This window comes from Palaemon carinicauda, chromosome 9 (assembly GCF_036898095.1).
Source record: "Palaemon carinicauda isolate YSFRI2023 chromosome 9, ASM3689809v2, whole genome shotgun sequence".
Taxonomy (NCBI): domain Eukaryota; kingdom Metazoa; phylum Arthropoda; class Malacostraca; order Decapoda; family Palaemonidae; genus Palaemon; species Palaemon carinicauda.
The window spans coordinates 14,234,114-14,246,613 of NC_090733.1; positions in this window are offsets into that span (position 1 = coordinate 14,234,114).

Below are 12,500 nucleotides of genomic sequence, written 5' to 3' on the forward strand. Positions count from 1 at the left end.
GTGAAAAAATATTTCTACATACTTATCAAAAAAAAAAAAAAAAAAAAAAAAAAAAAAGGATGGAAAACAGTTATATTGTTACAATTATTCATACTCAGGAGTATTTGACCGTTGGTATACAATATAACTGACTTCTGAATAAGGTCAGTTATTTCAGCTCTGTGTGGAATTTTTAACTATATTTTTATCTCTTTCCTTCATTCTCTATCCGGCATCATATAACTAACGCGGTAACATATCCAATAAAAGTCTATTTGTACTTTTTCTTCAGAATTACTCATCCAAGGATCTCCAAAGTAAGACATACACTACTTGAGTCAGCTTTATGTTTTGAAATCCTGTTGTAGTATATGATTCCAGATGCCATCTAACGTAGTCGTAACAATTTATCTCTTATATACTTTCCCAATTATGAATATTAAATTCTGAAACCTAAACTTTCTCAAAAAGATTATAACCTTCTGCTTAAATAGGTTTTGTCCTGGTAAAACATAGTCTTGACTGTCCTCCTAAGCGCAATCCTGGATCATAGAACAAAAAATTCAGCATACTACTTCGGGAATGAATTTTCCACTTTAGATTCGGATCGGTTAACTAGAAGCGTTTTAATTTTAAGTGAGGCTTACCATTCAAGGAACTCAATGGCCATAATTTGTTGGCCACAATTTATAGGCTTATATTCAATAAACTGTAACATATGAATCTAAATTAATGAAAACCACCGAGATTCACTGTTACAGTCTATATTCCAACCATTTGTGATACATATAAAGTTATTTTTACATTCAAGTAAATTTTGCTGAGAAAAACTTCAACATTTATAGGTAAGAGTGTATAAACATTGCACTATTATATATATTACTATAAGTAATTTTGTTTATATTTAACTTATCAAATTTATCACCCATAATAAAGAGATAAACTGTAATAATGCAAATATTAAGTTTCTCATATTTTCATACCATTTCTTTGAAATTCAGTCTTCTTTCCTTTGTTAAGTAATCATAAGACACTGTCACAATTATTTACATCTAAATAATAACAATCACCAGCCTGGGACCTAAACAGTGTGTGTTGCCATAAAATTATTTTATAGACGCTATAAACATTTTATTGAGCGTGAAGGCTGTCATAAATTTCGTGAGACTCATCAATTTCCGAAAGACACGACTCAATACCAATCACCAAGCTATCACATATCATTTTGAGAGATTATTTATTCTTAGTAATAGTATGGAAATAATTGATTGCTTACAGAGAAGAAAAAATCATTTTACATAGCTGTATGACTTTCCTAATTGCCAAATAAAATCTCTATAATTAGTTATTTAATTTTTCATGAGGTTGAATTGTGATGGTGTAAACATAATCACTATCTAACTTTATTTTGTGAAATATGAAAGTGGTATTACCAATGGCAAGTTATGTTTAGAGCTATTCCATGGTAGGTGATATGTATATATTTTAAATTATATATGTACAAAAATTAAAACTCTTAAGCTGAATATTCTTTTTCTTCGTCGCCATAAGGCAAATATATTTGGACGCTTCGTAATATTGCATTACTCTTATCTCATCTGATAAAAATTGCCCTTTCTGCAAAATCTAATTTTCCGAAATAACACCCAATCACTTAATACGAGATAGACAGTTCATTACAATATTTTTTCCTTATCTTATGGGAGACCCAACAACGATCGTTACTCATAAAAGATTCAATACCAAAGTGTACTAGAAGTGTCATTTATGCAATCATTCATTTACAGAATACTCTTTTATTCATATGGATATATCAGTTGGAAAAAAATAGCAAGCGTAGTAAAAATTACTTAGATGATAAGAGTGTCACGACTTTGAGGGGGGATAGTGGTGAGGAAGTGAGAAGGGCTTAGGAGGAACCTATTTGGGGAAGACGAGCAAGAGGAAGATAGAGCATCAGATAGCGAGATAAGGTGAAGGCTAATCTGGGATGAAGAGGATGCTTTTGACCGAAGGTACTGGAGAGGGTGCTTCAGACAACTGACCCCTTAATGTAGGAAGAAGAAGAATACGGTGAATCATTGGAGGTTTAGAAATTAAATTTTTATCCAAATACTTTTCCGGCAACTTTGTTTACTATTCTGATTTCATAATTGATGGATCTACCTTATCTTATTTACATTTCTATATGATGTTTTTTTGTATATCTTATCTATTTTACTTTATGATTTTTTTTCTTATTTACTTTATTCCTTCTATAGACAAATCTCTAATTCTGAAGACCCCTTTTCTATCAATTTTATTTATTTCTTATCCGTGTTTTTTATTTTTCTTAGTTGTGTAGCCAACATCATTAAAATTATAATAATCAAAATAACATCAATAAACACAGAAGATTGTTATTATGTTACCAAGTGGATCATCGTTATCAGGTAGCTTGATAACTATAATCTTCTGAACCTAACCATAAAAAGCTATTTTTTTCGGGTGGGAGGGGGGACAATAACTAAGTAGTCAATCATATTCTTGTCACTTGTTTCTGAAGTTGAAAAACTCAGAATATTTCATGAAATTTCAGAGAGTAGACCTCAAACCGACTGAACATTTCCTCTAGTATCCCCAGGGATAGGAAAAAATTAAATATTTATTTGGAAAAAAAAGTAGCCTTTTCCTTAAAAACCTAGTTTTAGTATTAATAATGCTTAGCCCATAAAATTATGGTTAAGGCCACAAAAGTGGTGTCCTAAAACTGAAGTTTTCTAGACATAATAAAGGTTCATTCTCTAAGCGGGATTCTTTTTAATGTAGATTTAGCAAAGTATGATCATTAAATATCTGGTTACATTGCACAACTTTCTCTTACACATACATGATACATACAGCCACTTCCTTTGATTTTTAGCTCGACTTAACATACAGCTTTGAGAAATGGGTGGTTTGAATAAAAACGAGACTTAACAGTTACTCCTACGTTCATTTTTTATCTAAGGAACATTCTATGATGAACGACTCCCTCCAAATATTGGTGTTTTTCTAGAGCTATACAGAAAGCTCTTCAACAGCCCATAATATACCCATTCTTTCCTTGGCACATCTTTCCTCCTGCTTCCTGGAACTTAGAACTCAATGTTTATTTTGTAACTGTTATCATATATTTTTTTCCCAAGCAAGTAAACTACTTCGAATTTTTTCCTTGTATCTTCTCATCTACGCAAACCTTTTTATTACTTCTTTTTTTTCTATTAATCGCCACATTTCTCATTCTATCAATGATATTCACATCACATATAGGATAATAAGCATAAATTTTATGTCCACAGCTGCTGATCATCTTATTCATATTTAACACACTCTCTTCACTTCCATAAGGGAGGGTTGGTTAATCACAGTTTTCATACATTCCCGTCTCAGGTGGAAGGTAAATTAAGTAAATTTTATGTAGTTAGAATCACTGTTGCTATTTTCATATTTGTCTATTTTATGTTATTTGGTTCTACCCTATAAGAGACCATGAACACATAATGCCACTATACTGCTTAGAAGGTTTATATAACCAATTCATCTTCGACTAAATACACTCTGGTTATCACAAAAATCAATTACCGATCTCGGTACATTGAAGTGACGTGACATACACGTTGACTGGATATGGGTGAGGGAGTGTAGGAGGAAATTCGGAAGACTCCATGTATATTTGAAATCATTATTCATGTTTATCTATTGTTATGATTCGTATCTAATTCACGATTTCATGTAGCACTTTATAGATCATAACAATATTCTTAGAAGTTAGTGCTAGTTTACTAGGTTCAGTTTAAAGTTTATAATTTAAAAGGGAAAATAGATAAACTAGCACTAACTTCTAAGAATATTGTTATGATCTATAAAGTGCTACATGAAATCGTGAATTAGATACGAATCATAACAAATGGTGACCTGGCCAGGATATTCTACACGTCGGGTATGTACAGAAATTTTCCTAATTGCCTCTATTATCGAACATATGCGTATTTTCTAAATATATTAATCGAGCGAAGTTTTGTGAAACGTGTTTTCATTTTAGTTGACTATTGATGGCTGCTCTGTATTATTGATTTTTGGCGACCAAAAAACATTAAGTAAAGTGTAAAGTTTAATATTTAAATTTAGTTTTGAATAGTAAAAATTATTGTAGTTATGGAGCCTTTTGATTTGAGTGCATTTGTTAGTCAACCCTCTATTGGTTATTTGCGTTCGCATACGATACGTAAAGAGGACTGGCTATCTATTGCGCGTGAATATGAATTTGTTCGTGATGTCAAGAAAGCGTGGCGTAAATCACAAGTCAAGCATTTTGTTATAAGTAAATTGGTTGATAATGATATATTAACTGAAGAAGCGTTTGATCTTTGTGATGAAACAAGTTCAGTGTTAGAGGTAAAGAGGTTAGAGTTGCAATATGCTGAGAGAGAAAGAGAGAAAGATAGAATAGAGAGGTCAGAACGTGAAGAACGAGACCGGAAACAGCGGTTAGAACGTGAAGAGCGTGAATATAAGTTTAAGTTAGAACAACTTAAAATTGAACGCGAAACTGGTGGTGTAGCTCGGTTAGAAGATAGTAACACTAATGTAATTAAGTATTCAAAGATGATTCCTTCCTTTGACGAAAACTCGCCTGATGAATTTTTTGCTTTATTTGAGAAGTTGGCAGATAGTTTAGAGTTACCTAAGGTAATATGGCCAATTCTTATTCAACCTGCTTTGAAGGGTAAAGGTCGGTCTGCCTTTCTTGCTTTAACATTAGAAGAAGGTAAAGATTATGATTTTATCAAAGAATCTATCTTGCGTGTGTACGAACTCACCCCGGAATATTACCGCTTAAAGTTCCGTAAATATCGTAAATTTGACAACCAGTCGTATGTTGAATATTCCCATAATATTGTGCGTATGCATGATAAGTGGTTAAAGTCTGCTGGTGTTTCGAGCATGGATGAATATAGAGAACTAATATTAGTAGAACAATTTATAAGAGGTACACCCATTGATACGCAGAGGTATTTATTTGAGAAAGAAGTAACTACTCTTCAAAGAGCAACTGTACTTGCTGAAAATTTTAGGTTATTAAGACCTCGCTATTCAGGTAACCAATCCAGGAAGACACCAGGTAAGTCACCTCAAAACTCACCACCAACAAGTCCTTATAGATTATCTGTTAAATCTCTTGGCTCTGGTGCTAGTTCAAGTGTAACTTGTTATTCGTGTGGTGAGGTCGGTCATGTGAAAGCTAGATGTCCCAAACATTCTAGGAAGAATGAAAGAAAGAGTAAAGCAGAGGAATCTAATTTCTCTTGTTGTGATATAAATGCTGAGTCAGCTGGTGGTGTTGATGGTTTCAAACCATTCTGCTTTGACGGAGTTTTGGGTACTGGTGATGAACATAGTGAGGGTGTTGTTGTAAAGCTAATGCGGGACACCGGTTCATCGCAGAGTTTAGTTGTTAGAGGGGCAGTACCTGGGTTAGAGGACTGTCTTACCAATGATAAAGTAATAGTTAGGAGCATAGGTGGTTTGACTTCTTTGCCTCGGGCTAGAGTGCATTTGGATTGTGGCATATTCAAGGGTAATATCATTGTGGGTATTGTAGAGTCTCTTCCGATTCCTGGCGTAGATGTTCTTGTTGGAAATGATGTTGCAGGTAATCTTGTGGTGCCGGACCCAGTGGTATGTGATAATCCTTTGGAAGTCAGCCCTGTTCAGCAGTTGGAGGATGTGGAACCTGAGTTGTTCCCATCTTGTGTAGTTGAACGCAGCAGAGGCCTGCGTGGTATTGTTTTGACCGAATCGGTACCTAGTATTGATGACCAGTTCAATGCTGTTGAATGTGGTGCTAGGTCTGCAGTTGAGGATGACAAGGTGAGAGATGGAGTACGTTTAGATTTAGGGACAGATTTTGACTACTCTCTCCATAGTTTGTTTAATGGAAGTGTTCAACCTGATATTCCTACTGTGGTTAGGGAGAATAGTTTTGATACTACGAGTAGGAAAGGTTGTAATGGAAAAGTTGGAAATGTATTGACATCATCATGCAATGATGTATATAAAATTAATGTCACAGATTTGAAACATGAACAAATTAACGATGTCTCTTTACAGCCTTTGTTTAAGAATGCATTGACAGAGAAGGAGAGTATGGCAGAATCTACATGTTACTACTTGAAGGCTGGAGTGCTAATGAGGAAATATAGAGGAAGTACTGCAGCAGCAACTGCCTCTTGGGAAGTTAAACAACAGTTGGTGGTTCCAGCATCTCTGAAAAATCATGTGATGAAGGTGGCCCATGAAGTCTCTACTACTCATCTAGGGATTAAGAAGACAGCATATAGTATATTGCAATATTTTTATTGGCCTAGCCTTTTTCGTGATGTGAAGGTATTCTGCAATTGTTGCGTAACCTGTCAAAAAGTAGGTAAGCCAAACCAAGCACCTAAACCAGTTCCTTTGGTGCCTCAAGTAGTCTGTAATGTTCCTTTTGAAAAAGTTATTATTGACTGCGTTGGACCTCTACCAAAAACAAAAAGACAGCACCAATACATGTTGACTATAATGTGTTCTAGTATTAGATATCCAGATGCTATTCCTCTACGGAATATAACTACTAAGAATCTTATTCCACACCTTATCAAGGTTTTTACACAATATGGCATACCTAAAGTTGTTCAAACCGACCGTGGTACCAATTTTACATCAAAGCTTTTTCAGGATGTTATGTTGGCTATGGGTGTTCACCATTCAATATCTACAGCTTATCATCCGCAAAGCCAGGGGGCGCTAGAGCGATTTCACCAGACGCTTAAGGAGGCTCTGACTAAATACTGCCATGAACATCAGAAGGAGTGGGATGAGGGACTACCGTTTGTGTTGTTCGCCATAAGAAATACTCAGCAAGACAGTTTGGGATATTCGCCTTCTGAACTACTTTATGGTAGGAGTATTAGAGGACCCTTAAAGGTTTTATATGATGTCTGGCTGGAAAACCATGAATCAGGTAAAGACTTGCACCAATATGGTGTTACTCTTAAAAACCAATTAGATGAGGCTCGAGTATTTGCACATCAGAATCTGTTTAAAGCTCAAAATAGTATGAAGAAAAGGTTTGATGTTAAAACTGTAATAAGAGAATTTAAACCAGGTGATCAAATTTTAATGCTTAATCCCACTAAGAAGTCTTTAGAATGTCGTTTTGAAGGACCCTATACTGTAGTAGAGAGACGGGGCAATAATGTATATGAAATTGAAACTACTGGTAAGAGGAAAGATAGGCATCTTGTTCATGTGAATAGACTTAAGCCTTTTGTGTCAGAGAGGACTAAAGTGAAGTCGACAGTGCTTGCAGCTGTAAACGTTAAGAATGATTCGGTTATTGTTCCAGAGAATGATTTTCAAATAGGTAATGATTCTCACCTCTCCAATTCTGAAATTTTAATTAATATCTCCGCAAAATTAATGCATTTAGGTTCTCGCCAGGCTATGGATGTGGAACGTTTGCTGAAGTCTTTCAGAGATCTGTGTGGAGATGTACCAACACAAACTAATCTTTTGGAATATACTATCATTTTGAAAGAGGGAACAACCCCATGCAAGCAAGCACCTTATCGAGTATCCCCATACAAGAGAGCTATATTGAGAAAAGAAACTCAGTTTCTACTGGATAACGACTTGGCCGAAAGCTGTGACAGTCCTTGGTCTTCACCGTGTTTATTAGTACGAAAACCCGATGGATCGTTTCGACTCTGCACCGATTATAGACAGGTTAATAAACTCACTGTCACAAATGCATACCCACTGCCTAGAGTGGATGATTTGATTGATCAAGTAAGTTCTTCTAAAGTTGTTACACGTATAGACCTTCTAAAAGGATACTACCAAATTCCTTTATCTCCATCTTCAAAACCCATTACTGCATTTGTTACACCCGATGGATTGTTCCAATATAAGGTTTTACCTTGTGGCTTAAAAAATGCAGGACCAGTATTCCAGAGGGCAATGAATGATCTTCTAGAAGGACTTCCAGGAGTTGCAGTTTACTTAGATGATGTTATTATTTTCGCAGAGTCTTGGTCGGACCACATGAAGGGCTTGAAAGAAGTATTGCTGCGTCTGAGGAAGGCAGGTTTGACAATAAACCTGAAGAAAAGTGACTTTGGACATGCCAAGATACAGTACCTTGGATACGTTGTGGGAAGCAATGAAGTGGCACCAGTAGATGCCAAGGTGAAGGATATCATTGCCATACAGCCTCCCACCTCTAGAAGAGAAGTTCAACGATTCCTGGGAATGATTGGATACTATCGACGTTTTTGCGAAAATTTCTCAGATGTGGTCGCTCCTCTCACTTCTCTTACAAGCAGTAAAAAGAAATTTAATTGGACTGACGATTGCAAGGCTGCCTTTGAATACTCAAAACGCATCCTGGCATCTTGTCCAGTTTTGCAGGCACCAAATTTTAAGAAACCCTTTTCAATTGAGGTTGATGCCAGCGACTTGGGAACGGGAGCTGTACTGCTACAGGAAGGGACAGATGGAATCTTGCATCCAGTAATGTATGCTTCTCAGAACCTCAAACCTCACCAACGACCCTATGCAACGGTTGAAAAAGAAGCATTTGGGTTATTGGTTGCATTGGAGAAGTTTGCAGCTTATCTCCATTGTTCTCCATTTACTATCAATGTCTACACGGACCATCAGCCTCTAACGTTTTTACAGAGAATGAGAACGAAAAATCATCGACTCATGAGATGGTAGCTGATGCTACAAGAATAAGGAAAAGGAAAAGACAATGTATGTGCAGACATGTTATCACGGAATCCTACATGATAGAGAATATTAAAATAGTCTTTTCAGTCATCTTGATGGTGATGACGACTTTTTGTGGGGGGATATGATATGATTCCCGTTGTATATTTATTAAATATTTTTATTTAGTTTTCTTATCAGTCACTAGATGGAGTGAGTATCCTTAAAAATGTATGGTTGTTTTCAGTCACTAGATGGTGTGACTAATTAGTTGTGGTTTAAGTATTGTTTGTTTGTTCCATGGTCCATAGATGACCAAATATTGTTTACTTCGACAATAAAGTTTGCTTTGTCCAGTGTGCTTCCTGGATTGGTGATTAACGGTTCTTGGATTTATTACTTGGATTTAAAAGTGTTTATTTGTATTTGGTAAGATATTATTGTTCATTTTGTTTCGAAACACCAGTGGATTCATTTAAGAGAAAGTTATGAATTTATCTATCATTATTTCTTTATATTTCTGTACATAAGTGTAGAATATATATATTGTAATTAAAAGTGGTCAAAAGTGATTAAAAGTGATTTTATCTATTTTCCCTTTTAAATTATAAACTTTAAACTGAACCTAGTAAACTAGCACTAACTTCTAAGAATATTGTTATGATCTATAAAGTGCTACATGAAATCGTGAATTAGATACGAATCATAACACTATCAATTCAAATTTAACAGAAATATGTGTAAAAATACCGACGTATACAATAATTTATATGTACATGTAAAAAGAGAGAATTTTATTGAAATATTTTTCATTTTATTTTCATTGGATTTCCTTCAATTCCAAAAGTCTTAACTCTTTTTCTGTAGAAAATCTTCCCGGAACTCTCACAATTTTTTTAATGCATTCCAGAGAAAAAGAGAGGGTTTAATGACTGAAAAAAAGATTCCTTCAGTTTAATTTTCTTTCTCCAGTTCTTAACCTTTTTCTACTCTAGTCATAATAATTTCTCTATCAATATTATTTCAAGAATATTACGATAACACTAATACTGCTGATGGTAGTAGTAATATTAATAATAGTCACGAATTATTACAAATAAAAGACACCGAGGTGGAACAATTTTTTATTTTTTTTTGTTCAAAATTATCTTAAATTTCTTGACCCAGGATTTCATGGAGGATCAGCCGTAATGTTTGTTCTGTGCAATTGATATCATCTTTTTAGGTAAGAAGTAGGGAATGAAGCTTGATATATGGATATATACCATTGAGAGTAGAAGGTTATGGGGAAATAGGAAATAAACACAATCTATGGCAGCCGAAATGGATGGCGACCTGCGAACCACAATCAAAACAGAGGGAGGAAACTTAGAAACGATTCATGTATTCAGAAACCTTGGCTCAGTGTCATAGATAAGGAAATTAACAACCGAATTCAGTGTTGCTGGAGCAATTAGAAGAAAGTGTCTGGTGTCATAAGTAAAAGGAAAATTCACATATGATTAAGGGCAACAGCACAAAGCAGTTGTTTGACCATCAACGCCAAGTGAACTGGAGGCAGTAGCACTAAAGAACATTGAAAGAGATAATTTGAACATAACTGAGATGAGGATAATTAGGAGGATGAGTGGAGCAACCATAATGAGCATCTTAAGGGTACAGCTGAAGTCAATGATGCATGACCAAAAATGCAAGAGGCAAGGTTAAGATGCTATGGCCACCTGATGAGGAGAAAGGCGCAACACGTGGAAAGAGATGTGATGGGCGTAAGAGTAAATGGTACATGGAGAGGATGACCTATGGCCAGGTGGAAACATTGTATTGGAGATGATGTGAGGGAGAAAAGAGTATGGGAGGAATGACACAAGATAGAGGTAGATGGAAAATGCATTAAACCGGTGCCCCCAAATAAGTATCATAGTGGGAAGAATAAGCTCTAAAATATTAAATTAAGTTTCTGTTTCAAGGAAGCACACCTACGAGCATATATATTCCACATCTATTATTAGTAAAACGTATGCTGTTTAAAACTAATTTATGTTTTTTTCTTCTAGAAATATGATATAATGTATTATAGGAACATAAATAAAATAAAGGAAACTAAGTTAGTGAAGCATTAGTTGGCTACATATAGCCGAGAAGTATTTACTCATTTTATCATTGAAGCTAAATAAGTTTGATTCTCAATGACGATTTTTATTACTCCGAATACTAGCCTAGATTACCGAATGTAAAGCGGAATTTATCAATCTAGCAAAAGTGGCTGTTAGGAGAGAGAGAGAGAGAGAGAGAGAGAGAGAGAGAGAGAGAGAGAGAGAGAGAGAGATTAATATATTTTGTTCAAGCACAGTCCAATGAGCCATTCAATAGGTGAAGTTTACATTGCTTTTTCATATATAAAACTTCAATATCATTCATGTGAATGCATTAATCTTATTTCTGACTTAGAATAAAGTAAAAAAGAGAAAAAAATACTTTGTAATTGCAAGGTAAGTTCCGATAGTAGCAAATATCAACGAGAAAAATAAATATTCTCCCTAATTACAGCATTCAGTATATAATAAAGAGGTAAAAATGTCTTATAAAATCACATGTTCTCGGTATGGTATGTCTCCTCTGCATATACTTACGGGCTGCCAACGCAAGAGCCCTATTTTCTTTTTCAGTAGCAAAAAAAATTAGTGTGCCTATTGATTTTCATCCCTCCTGAACAGGCTTAATTATTTATTTATGATGAGTATTTGTTCCATACTATTTACTCACTGAGCCTACTACGGTTTTAGCTGTTTGACATCTCACCATTAATATTGGATGTCTTACCCATTGTGGAATGTGGTGATTTGGACCTGTTCTGCCTTCTTAAGAGGCCATCATACTAATCAAATACAGCTTTACTATTGTTCGGCAATAAAGGTTGAGTTTGATACTTATGCTTTGACGGAGTAATCAGGTAAGCCCATTTCGGTATTGGCATCTTTCTTCGAGGCTTCCTACCGAGTAATAGGTAATTCTCTGGTACACTTACATCAGGACGACATGGCTCGAGCCCAGAAAATTTGATTTTGACGTAGGAAAAATTTATTTTTTTGGTGAGATAGCCATGTCGACCTGATGGCCCACCCGTTACTATGTCCCTCCCCAATTCCTCGTAGGATGCTCCTTTTTTTTCACAGTAGTTTCGCTGCGATGTGGAATAAGGCACCAGAGACGTATGTGGGCACCGATAGATGAGATGAAATGTAACAGCTCCTCACTTATCCATCCCCATAGTGGATTAGACTAGGTAAAGTTTATTGGCGGTGCAGATAACTATAGTCATCTTAGGATACGTCCCTGATTATACACGACATCTACGGATAGTCGTTCCTGGGGTTCGAACCCTGTGATACCTCACAGTAATTATGTTGTAATATCAATCGCAGAAATATTATACAGTAGGAAAAAGCCGAAGGGAACTTCCATCTGGACGACATGGCTATCTCACCCAAAAATAGATTTTTCATACGTCAAAATACCTTTTATTTTCTGGTGCGTGAATTTTTTCTTCCAACAACAGAAATTTATACTCACAATATCTGCTTATTTAGAATTCATATATTGCAAACCCATTTAAAGAAATTTCAGGAATGCTAAAATGTACATGGAATCAGACAACTCAAAATGCTTTAGGGCTTATATATTTCCAGTAAAAAATCAAATTAGCATAGGCAATGGATAAAAACTGTGACTATGCTGATATTTCACACTTG